Source organism: Mustela putorius, unplaced genomic scaffold (assembly GCF_011764305.1).
Source record: "Mustela putorius furo isolate JIRA1106 unplaced genomic scaffold, ASM1176430v1.1 tig00000145_pilon_pilon_pilon, whole genome shotgun sequence".
Classification (NCBI taxonomy): Eukaryota; Metazoa; Chordata; class Mammalia; order Carnivora; family Mustelidae; genus Mustela; species Mustela putorius.
In genome coordinates, this window is record NW_025421294.1 from 9,756,063 (window position 1) to 9,775,435 (window position 19,373).

Here is a 19,373-nt window from a genome sequence, read left to right on the forward strand (position 1 = left end):
TTGGGTTCTTTTCAAACTTCCTTTTGTCGTTGAGTTCTAGCTTTATAGCATTGTGGTCTGAAAATATGCAGGGAATGATCCCAATCTTTTGATACCGGTTGAGTCCTGATTTAGGACCGAGGATGTGATCTATTCTGGAGAATGTTCCATGTGCACTAGAGAAGAATGTGTATTCTGTTGCTTTTGGATGAAATGTTCTGAATATATCTGTGATGTCCATCTGGTCCAGTGTGTCGTTTAAGGCCTTTATTTCCTTGCTGATCTTTTGCTTGGATGATCTGTCCATTTCAGTGAGGGGAGTGTTAAAGTCCCCTACTATTATTGTTGATGTGTGTCTTTGATTTTGTTATTAATTGGTTTATATAGTTGGCTGCTCCCACGTTGGGGGCATAGATATTTAAAATTGTTAGATCTTCTTGTTGGACAGACCCTTTGAGTATGATATAGTGTCCTTCCTCATCTCTTATTATAGTCTTTGGCTTAAAATCTAATTGATCTGATGTAAGGATTGCCACTCCTGCTTTCTTCTGATGTCCATTAGCATGGTAAATTCTTTTCCACCCCCTCACTTTAAATCTGGAGGTGTCTTCGGGCTTAAAATGAGTTTCTTGGAGGCAACATATAGATGGGTTTTGTTTTTTTATCCATTCTGATACCCTGTGTCTTTTGACAGGGGCATTTAGCCCATTAACATTCAGGGTAACTATTGAGAGATATGAATTTAGTGCCTGTAAGGTGACTGTTACTGTATATGGTCTCTGTTCCTTTCTGATCTACCACTTGTAGGCTCTCTCTTTGCTTAGAGGACCCCTTTCAATATTTCCTGTAGAGCTGGTGGAAACTAAAGTTTTAATCCAGATTATTTGGAAGCATAGTTCAAAGTGCAACATTCCCTTAGTATTATCTGTTTTATTTTTCTTTTAATGTGTAGATTCTTTATTCTACTCTGTGATCTAATCACATATAATTTATCCCTGATTCATTATTCATTAATGATCATGATCCTGCTATATTCATTGATTTAATCAACTATTCTTTGATGAGTACCCAGCATGTACTAGACACCGTTTTAGACACTAGGGATATGCCCATAATTGAAATAAAGCCTGTCTTGGAGCTTCCTGTATAGTGAGAGGGAGACAGATCACAGGTATAGTGAGAGAGAAACAGATCACTTACTGTATAGTGAGAGGGAGACACATTAATTTAATTTATTAAATTAATAAATAATAATTATTAACTTAATAAACAAGCTAATTTAATAAATAAACAGGATAATTCAGAAAATAACTACTGTGATGGAAGCAAAACATAATTAAGTCTAGAGTGATGGGGAAGTGAGAAGATATAGTCAAAGAAGCTTTTGAATAAAAGTTGATTTGAGGATAGGGAACAAGTTTATTTGGCTTGAGGTTGGGGAACAAGTGACCTGAGCACAATACAGCCTTTGGATGTGAGGAAGCTACTACAGAGAAGAAAAAGAGGTCTAGGGAGTTATGGTACAAAATGAATTGAAAGGGTGAGCAGAGGTCTGGAAGGTCATGCCAAGCAGTGGGTTTTGTTTTAAATGCCTCAGTAAAATATTGAGGTCTTTTAACACAGTGATTTCTGATGTGATGTAGATTTTTAAATTATTTCTCTGCCTGCTATGTGGAAAATGGGTTGTATGGTGCCAGAAATAAAAACTGGAGGAATAGCTGAAGGGAATGACTGACGAATTCATATGAATGTTGAGGGAAAGTGATAACCAAAAGATGAGGCCTGAAATGTTATTCATTGAATTTATCACTTTCACATATATGTTGAACTGGATTAAAGATAGCAAATCAGATCCACTGAGTCCAGCTGATCTGTACTTTTTCTTCATGGTGTTGCCTGATCCTTAGGAAGCAAATTCACAAGTACCTGTGGGCACTTAAAAAATAATTTTTGAAGACATAGGGAGCTGTATACAGGGAATCTCATAGGAGAAGCAAGCCAGAATCACCAATGGAAAGATGATGCCATGTTGTCAGGCCTTTCTTGCCAAAGATTTCAATGACTTCATCTACTTGCTGAAGAGTTGGCTCACTTGCCTACTTGCCTAGTAGGGGATAAAAAGAGTCTCTGATCCAATGGTTAGTGTTTTTTAAATTTCCATGGAAATAGCCAAAAAGGATATTTTCAATTAAGGAATAATAATCTTTATTTGGTGACTGATGTTATAATTTTTGTCACATGTTAATGAGATGAGTCTCAGATTATTTACATTCTGACATCTCCATTCAACTGTCAGGCTTCTATACCACATTATAATTTGTCACGTTCTGTGAAAATCCTCACCTTAATTTTACCTTACAATGGTTGAATGAGGGTGTTCAGACTTTGGGGGGAAATCAGCTAAATACGTAATTCCCTGTGACCCAATTTATTAGAAGTACGAAAACTAAATTAACTCATAATACTTAGGGTTTTTTTTTTCATGATGACTTTTTTATTTCCAAGGAAATAAATTAGTTTATGGCTGAATTAGAAAACTCTATAAGTACTATTTTTTGGTTGCACAAGAATGCATCTAGGTGGTACTATAAGCTTTCTTATTCTTTTCTCATTATATTACAATTTATCTAAAATAAGGAACATTAAAAATATCACATTTTGCAAAATTATCTAGTTTTACTAAGTCGTTGAACACCCTGAGAAAAGTCAAGGAAAATAAGACAAAAAAAGTTTTTTTGAAGGAATCTCTTGGCAAATGTAAACACTCAAAGGATAAGACTGTCTGCTTTATCCAAAGTGAAATCCTTAGGATCTAGCATGGTGGTAGGCACAGTAGGAGTCCAAATACATACATACATATACATATATATATATATATATATATATATATGCACATGTATGTGTGTGTGTGTGCGTGTATTCTGAAACAGCTTTTTTTAAACAGTAAAGTGAAACTACAGCATAATTTGAAATGTTTATAAATCAGGTCACAAAAGGGATGAAAAATGTTTGCAGCATAATTATTACATTCATCCAGCTGAAGCCATTGGTCAAATCTTACATCAATACAAACATAAGATTATTCTATGATTAAAAGTAGCCACAATTCAGGGCACCTGGGTGGCTCGGTGGGTTAAGCCTCTGCCTTCAGCCCAGGTCATGATCCCAGGGTCCTGGGATCAAGCCCCGAGTCGGGCTCTCTGCTCAGCGGGGAGCCTGCTTCCCTTCCTCTCTCTCTGCCTGCCTCTCTGCCTACTTGTGATCTGTCTGTCAGATAAATAAATAAAATCTTTTTTTTTTTTTTTTTTTTTTTTTTTTTTTTTTAGTTTTTTTTTTTTTTTTTTTTTTATTTTTTTTTTTTTTTTTTAATTTTTTATTTTTTATAAACATATATTTTTATCCCCAGGGGTACAGGTCTGTGAATCACCAGGTTTACACACTTCACAGCACTCACCAAATCACATACCCTCCCCAATGTCCATAATCCCACCCCCTTCTCCCAAACCCCCTCCCCCCGGCAACCCTCAGTTTGTTTTGTGAGATTAAGAGTCACTTATGGTTTGTCTCCCTCCCAATCCCATCTTAAAAAAAAAAAAAAGTAGCCACAATTCTGGGCATCTGGGTGCCTTAGTTGGTTAAGTGTCTGCCTTCGGCTCAGGTCATGATGCCAAGCTCCTGCGATCAAGCTCTGCATCAGGCTCCCTGCTCAGCCAGTTGCCTCTTCTTTCTCTGCTGTTCCCCTGCTTGTGCTCTCTAGGTCTTCTCTGTCAAACGAATGAATAAAGTCTTTAAAAAAAATTTAGCCCAAATCTAATAACCAAAACTGTATTAGTGGATCTCCTTTTCTATTTAACATTTTAGCATTACTTGTGATAATAATTTTCTTACCAAATGGAATCAACAAACTATAGTTTTAGAAATTGTCAAAAAGTGACTAAAACTCTGCAAACCAAGTAGTTAGGTTTTGAGAAGATTCTAGAAGTAGTGAGATAAAATACTGAGAATACCAGTTAGTATACATATAAAGCTCCCCCATTTTATTCATGATTCTGATACTTAATGCACTCTAAAGCAGTTTTCCAAAAGTTGGTCTGTTTGGTACCACAAATAAACCTTGACACTAAAGTCTTTGTAACTGTTCTCTTCTAGATGTCATTGACATAAGTTAATCGTATTTAATCTACTTTCATATATATATTCCCCAAAAGATCTAGTCTGTGCCAGAGATCACACAAATCTGGAGTAAAAACATTTAGAGTTGGTTACTACTGTATGCCAAGTACTTTTCCCATCTTATTTCTATCTTTCTCAAAATTTTCTTTTTTTTTTTTTAAGATTTTATTTATTTAACAGAGAGAGACACAGTGAGAGAGGGAACACAAGGAGCAGAAATGGGAGAGGGAGAAGCAGGCTTCCCACCGAACAGGGAGCCCAATGCAGGGCTCCATCACTGGACCTTGGGATCTTGACCCAAGCTGAAGGCAGATGCTTAACCGAGTAAGCCACTCAGGCACCTCAAATATGTAACTAGAGCTCATCTTTTCAGATACCAAGTAGGTTGTTTTGTGCAAAAGGAAAGTTTTACCAACAAACCTTCCCAATTTGACAATTCAGTGGCAAAGAAAAATCTTCATATTTATAGCCCCTGTTTTCAGTTGACTAAAGAGAAACCAATGATCCTATTTTATCACTAATTATGATAAGACCTGAGAAAGTATCTTTTTTTTGGTTAAGTTTCAACAAGTCAAGCTCAGCTTACTCTCACAGATGATTCACTATTAAAGTTACTTTTTACAAATGTGAAGCCAATTCTTCCTTAGGGGAAGGGAAATACGAAGGTTGAAGGGAATGGACAAGATATGTAATATGGTAGACGGTGCACATAAAGCTGTGTGTTCAGTACATGATTTTGGTCACTTTTCACAACACAGTGGCTGTTTTCTTGTATATCTTACTCTGCATATAATAAAATACAGTGCTAAACCTATAAATCAAATCAAATTTGGTAAAATTCATTTTCAAGTGACATAAATATATGTATTTCTAATTATAAAATTTGTACGATACATTTGCCCATTTTCCTAGACTAAGATATAGTACACAAACTTATGTAAGTTTTCTGTTATGCTCTTAATTTTGCCTAGATCTGACATTATCTTCATAAATATTCAATTAAACCACAAACAAAACTACTATAACTTTTTTCATCTTTTCAACTTTTAAAGAAAGAAAGATCAGCAGCAATTCCATAAAATGGAAGAGGTATCAGTCTCTTACTTTCTCTTGCTTTTTGTGTAAGTTGTTTGAAAACCACTGGAAGCTGACACGAGGTGTTCTATATATACTATCTAAGAATTTGGTTTTCTGATTTTAGCTTCCGATTTTCTTCCTTAACTGCACCTGCTCTTCAGAGAGATCTTTAAGTGTGTGCTGATGTTTCAGCAATTGACTAATTAAAGTCGTGCTTTGTCCTCCAGTTCCAGTTGATTTTCAGCATCAGCTGTATCCATGTTGGCATTCATCGTCTTGGGCAACACATTTTGGGCCTTGGATATAAAATCCTTGATGAATGATCCCCCTTTGGAGGTGCTGGGAGAGAGATGGACCAGGAGGACACCTCAGGCCCCCTCAACACAGGGACCAACTGGCCTCAAAAAAAAATTTTTTAAAGATTTTATTTATTTGAACGAGAACAAGTGAGGGAGAATGCATTAACAGGGGGAGTAGCCAAGGGAGAGGGAGAAGCACGATGTTGGCCAGAGAAGCAGGGAGCCCAACACAGGGCTTGATCCCAGGACCTGAAGGCAGGTGCTTAACCAGGTGAACTACCCAGGCACCTGTATTTTTTGATGAATGAATAAAATCACTGTTCTGGAGCAGTCAGGGCCATCATGTGCTTGATGCACGCTAGTGATTCAAAGGTTTGTCTAACATAGATTTGAGTCCAACATTTTTTCCCAAGTTAATATCATGCTAGGATCCTTATATCTTGTTGAAAATTTTATCACCAGTTCTACCTTCAAGTACTTTAACAAACCACACACATTGAGAGACTGTTATCAGTGTAGATGACTAGTAAGTAGTTCTATCATTCATATCTGTTTTCACCATAGTATTGGGTAAAAATCCAATTTATTTTCAGATTCTTGATTATTCAACAATACCTGTCCTTGTAAAAATACACTTTGTCATCTTGATTGCCTCTTTTTGAATTAAAACAGATTCAACCTACCCTGCCATGCCATGTTCCACCAAGCCCTTGTCTCAGGAGCTCTGCCTCCCATGGTGATTCTGAAGCAAACTTTGATGATACTTCAAGCATTTTTTTTTTCCTGTTTGTTTGATTGTGTTTTTGAAGCATTCCTCAAAGCCAGGATTTCTTTCTTCCGTTTTTAACTTTCAAAGTGTTTCCAAAATTGTCTTAAATATTATATATGCAATGAGATATTTTCATGGAGCTATGTCTCAGGATTTTTCCATTCATTGCCCATTAGGTCAGGCTCATTTGCATTCCCACAGTGATTAAAGACCTATATTTTACATGAATAGCAATATATACCTTAAAAATTTGTGACCAGCTGTAGTGGTCATTTTGAGTTCCCTAGTTGTGGTGGGACTGTGCCATGATGTTTTAAGCCATCAAATTCCCTGTGATTTACCCTCTGCTTCAAGATTATTCTGCATTTCCCTTGTTATCTTTTACATTTTTATCAATTAAAAGCTTTTGTTCCAAATATTACTGTTCGTGACCACTTCTCAGTACTTCCAACTGAAATTATAATTAAATAAATATATTTTGGAAATAATAGAGAGTGGCAATTAGTTCTCTAAAGTCAGAATCTCTAGACTTGTTGCTATTTTCAGAGTAACTTCAAGGAGATATTTAACTACGCATGGTTTCCTGTTTGTAAATAGAACATTTGTCCAAAACACATTTGTGGGTAGGAAGTTTAATCACTTTGTGGGAGCCAATGGTGTTGTGTGAGTTTTTGTGTGTGGATGTTTAATCTAAGAAAACATACTAGTTTGTTTAAAAATGACAACAACTTTTTTTTTTTTTTTAATTGACCTACTTTTTTAGAGACGCACTAGTCAGTCTTAGGGTCAGGAAACTCCTGACCAGGCTCCTGGGTTCGAGCCCCACATCAGGCTCTCTGCTGAGCCTGCTTCTCCCCAACCCTCTGCCTGCCTCTCTGCCTACTTGTAATCTCTCTCTCTGTGTCAAAACAACAACAACAAAAATAAAATAAAATAAGATCAGTGGGGCACCTGTGTGGCTCAGTTGGTTAAACATCTGCCTTCAGCTAAGGTCTGATCTCAAGGTCCTGAGATGGAGCCCCCATCCCATCTGGCTCCGTGCTTAACAGGGAGTCTGCTTCTCCCTTTCCCTGCTGCACCGCCCTGCTTGTGCTCTTTCTAGATCTCACTCTCTCTTCTCTGTGTCAAATAAATAAATAAAATCTTAAAAAAAAATAAGATCAGTGGTCAGTGGAGAAAAATAAGAACAAATACAGGCCTTTGGAGCTATTATTGGTGTGGGGGCTACAGCTGAATTTACCAGGAGTTAATGAGTCAGGAAGCAAGTTCAGCTGTAAATATTAATCACTCTTTCAAAAGAAGATTGGCATTGAAGTAATGAAGATAAAAAGCACAGATGATTAAGGACATGTAAGAATTAAGAAAATGGCTGGCTGAGGCAGAGAAAGAATTTAAATTGGAAAGTAGTAATAGCTAACAATATTTTAGTACTTACTATGTACCAGACAGTGTGCTAAATGCTTTAACTAATTTAATCTTCATAACACAACTGTGACAGAAGTCCTTCTATTATTATCTGTATTTGGAGTGAAGGGACTAAGGCACAAGGAGGTTACATAACTTGTTCAAGGTAGTACAAACAGGCAGTGGTGTCAGGATTTAAAACCGGAAGTAGTATCTCCAGGGAACTTGCTCTTAACTACTTCACCCTATTGCCCTCTGTGCTAGAGAGAAAGGGACATTCATTGGAGTATCTGAGCTGGTTACAGGTCAGGATGAGATTACAGGTGTGCTGAGAAATCAGCAACAGAGAAGGAACAAGATGAAGATGTGTGAGGACATTGTATTTTTGAAATAGAGCAGGGGAGGATGTGATAAGTTAGTGGTTTCCACTTGGGACAGAAAGAAATACCTTGCTAGCTAGAGGACCAAGAAAACAAAAGAGCCTAAGGAAAATAGAATGAATTATAATAATCACTGTGTGACATGTGATAGGGAGTCACTTGAGGAGATTAGTAATTACCAGATAGCACTGGGGGTAGGGGGCAGCGTAGGCAGAGGAACATGCTTGTAGTGGATGCTGTCATCTTTGCAGCTGTATGTGGAGGAGAAGGAAGGTGTTGGGGTGTCACAGGTGGGGTGACTTAGAGAGCTGAAATGCTCTCAGGAGCATCTCTGTCTTTAACAGAAGAGAGTGAGTATGTACAGCAGAAAGTTGTAGCTATAGTGGATTTGCAAACTTTGTAATAGATTACCATTTAAAGAAGGACTTTTAAGACCTTATCTAAAAGATTGTAGAATTCTTGAGCCTAGGCACTCTCCATACCTTCAGTTAATTTCCCACTTCTCCTACTGCAGTATTTCTCATGTTATAGGAATTCAATAAGCATAGTGGCTTTACTGGCTTTTGGAGGATTGGAGGGAACCTAGTGAGGTAGAGATAGCAGCAAAAGAGTCTGTCTGAAGAAATGTTTTATTCCATCTTCTAAGTTAAATCATTCTCAGAAAAGGAGCTCTTTTTAGGGAAAATGAAGCTGCCAGATACAGTCCCATAATGACTTTTCAAGCTGTTGTATCCGCACTTTGGATATCTAAACTGGAATCTTTGACAAAACCACAGCTGGCAGACAGCAGCCGTTAATGCAGCTTCAGGGATAAAGCGGGGGAGGGGATATTGGGTCATATTAATTATATATAGGTATTCAATATTCACCACTTGTATGTGCTTCTAGATGAAGAGCTTGAAATGGTCCACCACCAGGATACATTAAAGACAGAGTCAGCTAATTTTGGGGGTAGGCGGTGTGAGGGGGTTGGTGGCAGAAGGACAATGTCTAACCTTACAGAAATGTTAGTAACAAGTATGCCTGGTGTATTTAGTGCTCTTGTATCTATCACAGAGTCCCAGAAAATTGACTTGGAAGTTGACTTCAGCCTTTCATTTGGTGTGCTAATGAGAGTATAAAATTTGTACTCTTCACATAAATAAACAGACTCTCAAATGTGTTATTTTTCTGCCTTGACAGATGGATCACATGCTCAAAATTACAGTGAAATTTTATTCTGAGCAGCTTTGCACAGCACTCAGCATCCACTCTTTTGTTTGCCACATGTTATGACACTGCTTGTGCCCCGAGCCTGGGTCTCAAGGTAGCTACAGCGTGACATTTTCTCAGAACACAGATAGGCAGGATTTAATTGACCTCATTATTCTCAGATTCTCAAAGGCTTCAGTGGCTATGCCCATTCACTAATACTGTTCTCTTGGGCTGTAGAGCTGTGTCCAATTATTCTTGTTGCATGTCATTGAGTGACTCAGTGACACTTGCTACAGCCCTTCTTGCATTCCAATGATTCCATTCCTGAATTCAGCATGACTGGAGACTCTAGGGGCAAAATAGTTTATTGTGTAAGAGGACCGAGCTTCCTTTTTCCCTTAGGGTATCTTTGTCTGGGTTTAGCCCTCTTCACTATTTTTGAAAGTATGTCTTTAAATGAAGGCTGACACTGTAAGATCACCTAATAACTGTTCTACCTATGAGAAATCCCCTAATGATCATTATTTAAAATGAAACATGATCCCTTATAATTGGTCTGAATGAAACTGTGGCTTCACTGATTGGAGGTTGGCAAATTCCAAGTTACAGGTTGCCCTTGGACTGCCCTCAAGCTAAAACTCTGAGAAAGATTAAGCTCATGTCCAGGATGGGAGAGAGAGTGGCTGGGGAAAAAAGGAGATGTTTTAGTTACCTAATGCTATGGGATGAACCCCAAACCTGTGACTTAAAACAATAATTTATCTTTCTCCTCACAGTTTGTTAGGTCAGAAATTTGGGCAGTGATTGGTTGGGTGATTCTTCTACTTCACGCGGTATCAACTCAGTTGCATCCATTTGGCATCCATTCTTGGAAAAGTCCAAGAACCCTTTACCCACATGCATGCTCCTTCATGGCTTTTCTGTCTAGTCTCTCTATCTCTCTACATAGTAGTCAGTGTTCTCCAGAGAAACAAAACTAACAGGATCGGGATGAGTACACACACACACACACTGATTTTAAGGACCCGACTCAAATGATTACAGAGGATAGAAAGTCCAAAAGTTATAGAGTAGGCTGGCAGGCTGGAGACCCAGGAAGACTCGATATTGCCTCTCAAGTATGAAGGCAGACCGCTGGAAGAATTCTCTCTTCCTTTGGAGACCTCGGTCTTTTTTTTTTTTTCTTTTTTTTCTTAAGGCCTTTAGCTGATTGGATGAGTCCCATCTAGTTATGTAGAATAATCAGCCTTACTCAAAGTCTACTGAAGAAATGTTAATCTCATCTAAATAATACCTTCAAAGCAACATCCAATGTGTTTGACCAAATAGCTAGGTATTGTGACCTAGTCAAGTTACCACATAAATTCCACAATCCAACTCTTCATGTGGTTCCTCATCACTCAGTAGTCTAGCCCAAGTTTCTATTTATACCATGCTGGCTATCTTTCCAGGTAGAGGAAGTTGAATCTGTCATGCCTGGGCTTGGAACTCTTAGGACATCATTCCATTGCATTCTCTGAGTCAAAGCAAGTTACAGCCCTAGCTTATTGTCTGTGAAAAAAAAAAATATGATATTTTATGGTGTAAGGAGCAGCATATGTGCAAAGGGAAGAGAGGAATGATTGTCGACTAGCAATAGAGTTTTCCCTCTGACTAAGCAATTCATGTCCTTCCCTGAAAGTTTCATTGCATTACTTTTAGTTCCCAGATTCTAGGTCCAGTATCATATCATATAAATCAAAAACAAATATACACTTAGCATAATCTCCTCCAGTTCCATCCATGTTGATGCAAAAGTTTGGTATTCATCCTTTCTGAGGGCAGAGTAGTATTCTATTGTATATATGGACCACATCTTCTTTATCCATTCATCTGTTGAAGGGCATCTTGACTCTTTCCACAGTTTGGCTATTGTGGACATTGCTGCAATGAACATTTGAAGTTGAGGCTCTTCAGATATAACTTCTCTTGATCCAGAGACTTGATCTTTCAAGAGATTAATATAATCTCTGTACATTCCGCTCCCCCTGAAACATACAGAGATGTATTAAGTTTCTCTGGCCATAGACCTGGGCACTGAAAAGAAGGGAAATGAGGAGCACACAGCACTTAATGTTTCAAAGCAATTGTGAAATCCAACTGGAAATATGTTACCAATTCCCTCAAATCTAGGGACAAGAAATGTTTTTTGATAAAGACCCAATTCTTTGCATGTGATTTTCTATTTAGTTGCTCTCAGTGGATCTTGCTTTGTCCTCTAAGTCATCTTTCCTTTTATATAAGAAATAACCCATGTTTGCAGCTAAGTAGCTTTCTCAGGCATTTTTATGTCAGTGAAAGTTTGGAGGCCTCTTCATTTTCTTCAGCAATTTTCCCTTTCAGTTCAAGATGATACATTTCCTTTAAAAGCTTTGTGGTTTTCCCATGCAGTCAATTACATTTCTGTCCATTAAGTAAAATATACTTGCACATATCTCCTTAAGACAATTTTCTGCTTTAGGCGGAGAGTCAAGATATTAGGGAGCAAAATCCTTATGGATTTTAGAATTTCTTGTCTTCTGGCTGACTGGATCTTACAAGGGTCTTAAGAGATTTCTTTCTGCCACATTCTTGAATTGATAATTACCAGGAGGCCACATTTTTTAAAATTATGTGGTGTAGTCACCATACAGTACCTTATTTGTTTTTGAAGTAGTGTTCCATGATTCATTGTTTGGGTATAACACCCAGTGCTTCATGAAATACGTGCCCTCCTTAATACACATCACTGGTCTAGCCCTTCCCCCTCCCCACTAAAACCCTCAGTTTGTTTCCCAGAGTCCATAGTCTCTCATGGTTCATGTCCCCCTGATATCCCTTCCTTCATTTTTCCCTTCCTTCTCATAATGTCCTCCATGCTATTTCTGATGTTCCGCGGATAAGTGAAACCATATGATAATTTACTTTCTCTGCTTGACTTATTTCACTTAGCATAATCTCCTCCAGTTCCATCCATGTTGATTTAAGAGTTTGGTATTCATCCTTTCTGAGGGCTGAGTAATAGTCTATTGTGTATATGGGCCACATCTTCTTTATCCATTCATCTGCCGAAGGGTATCTTGGCTCTTTCCACAGTTTGGCTATTGTGGACATTGCTGCAATGAACATTGGGGTGCATATGGCCCATCTTTTCACTACATCTATATCTTTAGGGTAAATACCCAGTAGTACAATTGCTGGGTCATAGGTTAGCTCTATTTTGAACTTTTTGAGGAATCTCCACACTGTTTTCCAAAGTGTGTTTGGAAGTGTGTGAGGAGCCTCCACACTGTTTACCAACTTGCATTCCTACCAGCAGTGTAAGAAGGTTCCTCTTTCTCCACAACCTCTCCAACATTTGTTGTTTCTTGCCTTGCCAATTTTTGCCATTCTAACTGGTATAAGATGGTATCTCAATGTGGTTTTGATTTGAATTTCCCTGATGGCTAATGATGATGAACATTTTTTCATGTCTGTTAGCCACTTGTATGTCTTCTTTTGAGAAGTGTCTGTTCACATCTTCTGCCCATTTTTGGACTTGATTATTTGTTTTTTTGGGTGTTGAGTTTGAGTTCTTTATAGATCTTTGATATCAGTCCTTTATCCATAGTGTCATTTGCAAATATCTTCTCCTATTCCACAGGTTGCCTCTTTGTTTTGTTGACTCTTTCTTTTGCTGTGCAGAAGCTTTTCATCTTGATAAAGTCCCAAAAGTTCATTTTCACTTTTGTTTCCCTTGCCTTTGAAAGAAGTTGCTGTGGCCAATGTCAAAGAGGTTACTGCCTATGTTCTTCTTTAGGACTTTGATGGATTCCTCTCACATTGAGGTCTTTTATCCATTTAGAGTTTATCTTTATATATGGTGTAAGTGTACAGCTGTCCAATTTCCCCAGAACCATTTGTTGAAGAGATAGTATTTTTTCCATTAAATATTTTTTCCTGCTTTGTTGAAGATTAGCTGACCTTAGATTTGAGGGTCTATAGCTAGGCTCTTCATTCTATTCCATTGATCTATGTGTCTCAACACTGCACTCTCAAAAACAGACAGATCATCTAAGCAGAAAATAAACAAAGAAACAAGAACTTTGAATGACACACTGGACCAGATGAACTTTATATATATATATATATATATATATATATATATATATAAAATATATGTGGAATGTTCTGTGTATATATACTATTTTATTGCCAGACACAAATATATATATATATATATATATATATATATATACACACACACAGAACATTCCACCCTAAAGCAACAGGATACTCATTCTTCTCAAGTGCACATGGAACTTTCTCCAGAATAGACCACATACTGGGTCACAAATCAGGTCTCAGCCAGTACCAAAAGATTGAGATTATTCCTTGCATATTCTCAGATCATAATGCTTTGAAACTGTAACTCAATCAGAAGAAAAACTTTGGAGGAAATTCTAACACTTGGAAGCTGGGGGCCACATTTTAAGAGCAGCTCTCAGAATTCGATCAGAGGCTATTTCCTATTCTGAGAACCTTTTGCTATTTGGACAGCTGAAAAGGAGCAATAATTTTATTTTCTAACCCAGAAGGACCTGGGTTGGACTCTGTGTCTTAAAACAACAATTTATTATTTCTTATGGGCAGGACTTGTCTGAGAAAGTCTTCTACTCTATGTGGTGTTAAGTCACTAGCTAGTCTGGCCTGGGAGGTCCAAGAAAGCCTCAGTCCTCTACCTGGCACCTCTAAGCTCATCTACATGGCTTCTACATGTAATAAGACTGGGCTTCCTTGCAGCATGCCAGACTCAAGTTTTTCAGGGTTTTTATATGGTACCTGGCTGCAGGAGATGTTTTAAATGAACAAATCCTGACCAATGTGCAAGAGCTTATGAACCTTTTGCTTGTATCATGTCTGCCAATGTCACTTCAGCTGAAGCCACTTGTATAGCTAAGTAAGAATCAGCATGGGAGAGACAACACAAGGACAGGTATGATTGAAGGTAGCAGTTATTGAGGGGCACCCATATAACAGTCTCCCACATAGAACTATTTTATTGCCAGACACAAATAGATCTGTCGCCTCCTTCTACCTTTTATTAGTGGTATGAATTAGGGCAAATTGCTGTAGGTTTGGACTATGTGTGCTGTCTATAAAATGAAAAGCATGATATAGTCCTCACTAGATTTTTGTGAGGCCTGTGCATAGACATAGACATGAATGAACAGAGTACACACAACAGTACTCAACAAAGTGTTAGTACATGTTAGGAAGGACAGGTAGACATAAAGGATGGTAAGTTCTTGGTCAAAGGCTATTGACCTTTTGAGATGGGAGTTTGAAACTGGGGCTCAAAGTGGCATGGGATATATGTGATAATGAAGATTGATAAGTCAGGAGTCTATGTGCAAAAAAGCAGGGTCATGAAATTCTTATGGCATCAAACCAGATATAGAAGCTTAGGGAGTTGGGTAGAAATTGGGAACACAGGCTAGGAATATAGGAAATTAAGACTCAGAATACAAACAATATATTTAGGCAAATAGTTATGGGTTAGAGAGTCAAAAGAGAAATTTGACAGTTTGCAAAGCTTTTGAGGTCAAAGACTCCAAACATTATGCAACCAAAATGAAAGATTGGTCTCAATGTGTGGGCAGATCCAGACCCACAGTTGCAAAAAGACATCTTGGATAGGGCAGATTAGTTAGGTAGCTCCTGACATTGAAATTCATTTAGATTTTCATGAGCTTCTCATCCCTCCAACTAATTCAATGATCTAGTGATGAGTGATCTAATTCAATGATGTTTTCCTAAGGAGAGCCCTCCCATGCAGACATCAGTAGACTGTAAAACTTTCTATGGCATTTGTGGTACCCATATGGCTCAAAAGAATTATGCTGTCTTTACCATCTTTTGTTCTAACTGCAGAGTAGCCCATTTTTTGATTATAGAAGTCTTCTTACTTTAATGTGTTCTTAGCCAGAGAAAAATTGGAATTCCCAATGCTACTATCTGTGGCTTAGTTAAAGAAGTCAAGATTTTCCTAATTCATTGTGAACATCTTATCTTTCCTCATTGTGACTATTATTTCAGTCTAAAAGCTCATGTATCCTATAAAGTCATTTTGTACTTTCATTTGTCATTTAAATATTCTGAATAGAATGAAATAGAATAATTTAATATCATGTACAGTTTCACAATTAGAAAGGGAAAATTTAGAGTGGCATTAAAAAAATACTTTTTTTTTTTAAGTTGCTTATGTTCATGAAGTTCAGGTCATAGGAAAAATAGGTGTTTTTTTTTTTTTTACTTCCTTCCCATTAGACCCATCACAAAAATTCTGTTATTTTCTTTTAAATTTTTTGATTATGAATGTATGTTAGGCATTTGATAGGCACTATACTCAATGCTATTTATTTTTACATCATATCTATTTTTATGGGTTTTCTTAGAATTCTTAGCAGTGTATGAGCACACAAGTATATCTATCCTGTAGTCAAATTTATGTTAGTCCTATCTTCATGTAACCATTATCGCAGTGATGACTTCATTAGTGCCAGATCTATAGCATTTAAATATATAGCTTGAATTTTTTAATGTCTAGTAAAGCATTTATTTTCTACTATACATTTTCTTTTTTGGACCTTGGCATAAAATTTTAAACATCTATAAAAGGAAACACTATTATGAAAACTTTTGGAAAATTAGGTCCCTTTCCTGGACCTAATGAATGATACCCCATTGGTAGACACGGCCCTCTCTTTTCTCTCAGTATGATTTGTTCATATATAGAAACAGTTTAGGGGTACTGGGAGGCTCAGTTGATTAAGTATTTGCCTTAGGCTCAGGCCATGATCCTGGGGCCCTGGGACCAAGATCCACATTGGGCCCTCTGTTTAGTAGATAATCTGCTTCTCCCTCTCCCTCTGCCCCTTCTTTGGTTCTCTCTCTCTCTCTCTCCCTCTCTCAAATAAATAAACAAAATCTTTAGAGACATTCTAGGACAGGTATCAACAAGCTACAACACACCAGCCAAATCTCATGCCTTATCTTTTCTTCTTATGCCATATGGGTATTGAAATGAGGAGTCTCATGTAGGTCATTGACCCCACAGATCAGCAGACCATGTACAGTATGGAGTCTCACCTCCAATAGGGCTGGCAGATTGGAGGAACTTCCATCTTCTTTTGTTTGGCATTCTCTCTAAAAATTGCATCTTTTGTGAAATGATTTTTGGAACTTTTATATTTGTAGTCCTATTGTCCTCAGTGAAGTTAACATAGGGGTCAGGAATCAGAATTATGATCTTGTCCTCATTATTACTGTGCTTGCACTGTACATGCCTAAAACTCAGTGCATATCGAGATAAATTTCTCCCGTGCAATGATACAATTCAGCTGGAAGTATCTGCCTTTATACACTTACCTTTGTGTCATATGGAGTGTACTTTGTGCTGTTGTTGGTATAAATGAGATGGCATTAAGAAGTTTTAACTTGAGGGGCGCCTGGGTGGCTCAGTGGGTTAAAGCCGCTGCCTTCAGCTCAGGTCATGATCTCAAGGTCCTGGGATTAAGTCCCGAGTCAGGCCTGGGATTAAGCCCAACATCGGGCTCTCTGCTCAGTGGGGAGCCTGCTTCCCTTCCTCTCTCCCTGCCTGCCTCTCTGCCTACTTGTGATGTCTGTCTGTCAAATAAATAAATAAAAATTAAAAAGAAGTTTTAACTTGAATTTATTTTAGATAATACCAGTAACTGGATGTTCTACTAGTGTTTACTATGAAGGTTTGGAACATCCTACTATCTTAAAATTAAAGAAAATAAAAATTTAAAACTAAAAATCTCAAAATTGCACATTAGTTAGCCACACTGTGTTATAGGAAACACTCAGTCTATATCATACTATTTCACCATGTCTTTATAGAAGATGACACAAGTGAGAAGATCACAGAGATTTTATCAAATGGCAATGTTTTATCATATCAAATCTATCTTTGAGGACATAAAGTTTCAAAAGTTAAAAAAAATAGTATAGGTGAGTATGGGTTTGCAGTATTAATGACCCCTGCCAACTATTTGTTATTTCCAGTTGAGATCACTTATTAGTATTTATCATGACTGATAAAGTGTCAGCTTAAGACATGATGATTTTAGGCTTTTTGTTAAAGCTGTCTATATTTATGTAGAAAAAAAATGAGAGATTTATCTAATGTTGAACACATTTAGAAATGTGAATTTAAGACTTCAAACCTGACACCCCTCTCAATTTCTAGACTCTGTCTTTGACACTTAGAGTAAGGACCCCGGACTGTAACAATTTGTCTGTGTTTCCTTCTTATTTATTACAATTAAAGTCTAAAAATATAATTGGTCACCTCACTTACACAATTAGGACCATTTACAACTTTTTCAATAATGTCTAAGAAGTTTCTTATTCATAGAACATATTAAAATTGGATACATGGAAATAAAATGGACTTTTCCCAAAGATAATATATTCAGATGAGAAAAAGTAGAATAAACATTATAAAGAAGGGAAATTAAACTAGATGAGCCTCTACTCACCCCCCAAAAAGACCCTACCTAATGTGAATGCAATGACCTAGTAATAACTTTTAGATGTGATTATTAAACCTCTTAATACTAAGAAGACAAGAACAAAATGCATAAAGAACCAAGTGATCCATGCGGTAGGCTTTTCTATGATGAAGCATGCGATCAGAATGAGGCAAGAAGATCTATAGTAGATAGACCTTATGAATAATGTCATATTCCTCCCCAATGTGCCAGGTTCAGCTTTCTTGTGTTTTGTTTGTTTGTTTTGTGTGTGTTTTTTTTTTTTTTAACATTTGACTACTCTTAACTTTGTGAGAAAATAATGTGCTGGGAAAAACTCCTATTTGAACTAAAAAAAAAGTCCATGGTATATTGGCATTAATCCCAAATTTACCAATACTCTATGAGTTTATTTGCAGATAGGAACAAGTAGCAGAATGTATTGCACTTATCATGTCCCAGCCACTGTTGTAAATTCATTACATGCTTTGTCTCATTGAATCTTAATGATAACTGCATGATGTAGGCACTATTCTCAAGCCCACATTACAAATGAGGAGACATATAGAAGTAAATAACTTGCTGAAGTCTTTGAGAAAATACATAATAGTATATTAGAGATGCTTGAATAATCCCAATTTTCAGGAAAAGGAGGAAAATGAATTCCCTTCAGTTACATCCTTAGGGAGTAGGACATTAGTATTATTTCCTATAGTTAATCTTTTCATAAATTTTCCATTAGTACTTTCTCAGAAGGCTTCTATAGATTTCTGTATAAAATTACTCCAAATCCCACAGTTCAGACTTTCTACCTACCTTCCATCTTTAATTTTTTCTTGAATACTTGACTCTATCCAGCATTCTCTGTAATTCACTTACTTATATTGTTTTTTTTAACTTATTTTCCTAAAGGTTTTATTTATTTATTTGACACAGTAAGAGAGGGAAGACAAGCAGGGGGAGTGGGAGAGGGAGAAGCAGACTTCCTGCTCGGCAGGGAGCCCGATGCGGGGCTCAATCCCAGGACTCTGGGACCATAACCTGAGCCAAAGGCAGATGCTTAATGACAGCCACCCAGGTGCCCCTATATTGTTTATTTTCATTCCCCCCACATTAGTGAAATTCTAAATAGGAATTTTTGTCTGTCCGTATTTTATTTCTAGTGCTTAACATAGACACTCAATAAATAATTATTGAATGCATGAATGAGTTGATTAATCTTAAATACAGTTCTAAAATGGGTCTTAAAAAAACCTTTTTGTGAATCATAAGAAAAGGGGTGATCATATGGAATTTGTCTTAGGTCACTAATAATAAAGTATGGCAGGTTAAATTTAATTTCCTTTTCCTGAAAGACCAATACACCAGAGGAATGCTGTGCCCACTGTCCACTTGGATATCAGCAAGCACATGATAAAATCTTCCATATAAAATTGGGACTAAGATGGAGAAAGGGAATTGATGGTACCAATGTACAAAGTCATAATTGAGTATCTGTGTTTATAAATTAGTGTCTATTTACAGAAAGGCCTCTATTAACTGA

The 19,373-nt window shown here is 37.2% G+C and overlaps 1 protein-coding gene and 1 pseudogene across 5 annotated transcripts in view; one reads left to right on the plus strand and one right to left on the minus strand.

Moving 5' to 3' along the window:
* Positions 1-19,373, plus strand: part of PDE4D (phosphodiesterase 4D) — a 1,492,536-nt gene that overhangs the window by 467,976 nt on the left and 1,005,187 nt on the right. The gene's annotated exons all lie outside the window — the stretch shown is intronic.
* Positions 5,253-19,373, minus strand: part of LOC123390746 — a 32,487-nt pseudogene continuing 18,366 nt past the window's right edge.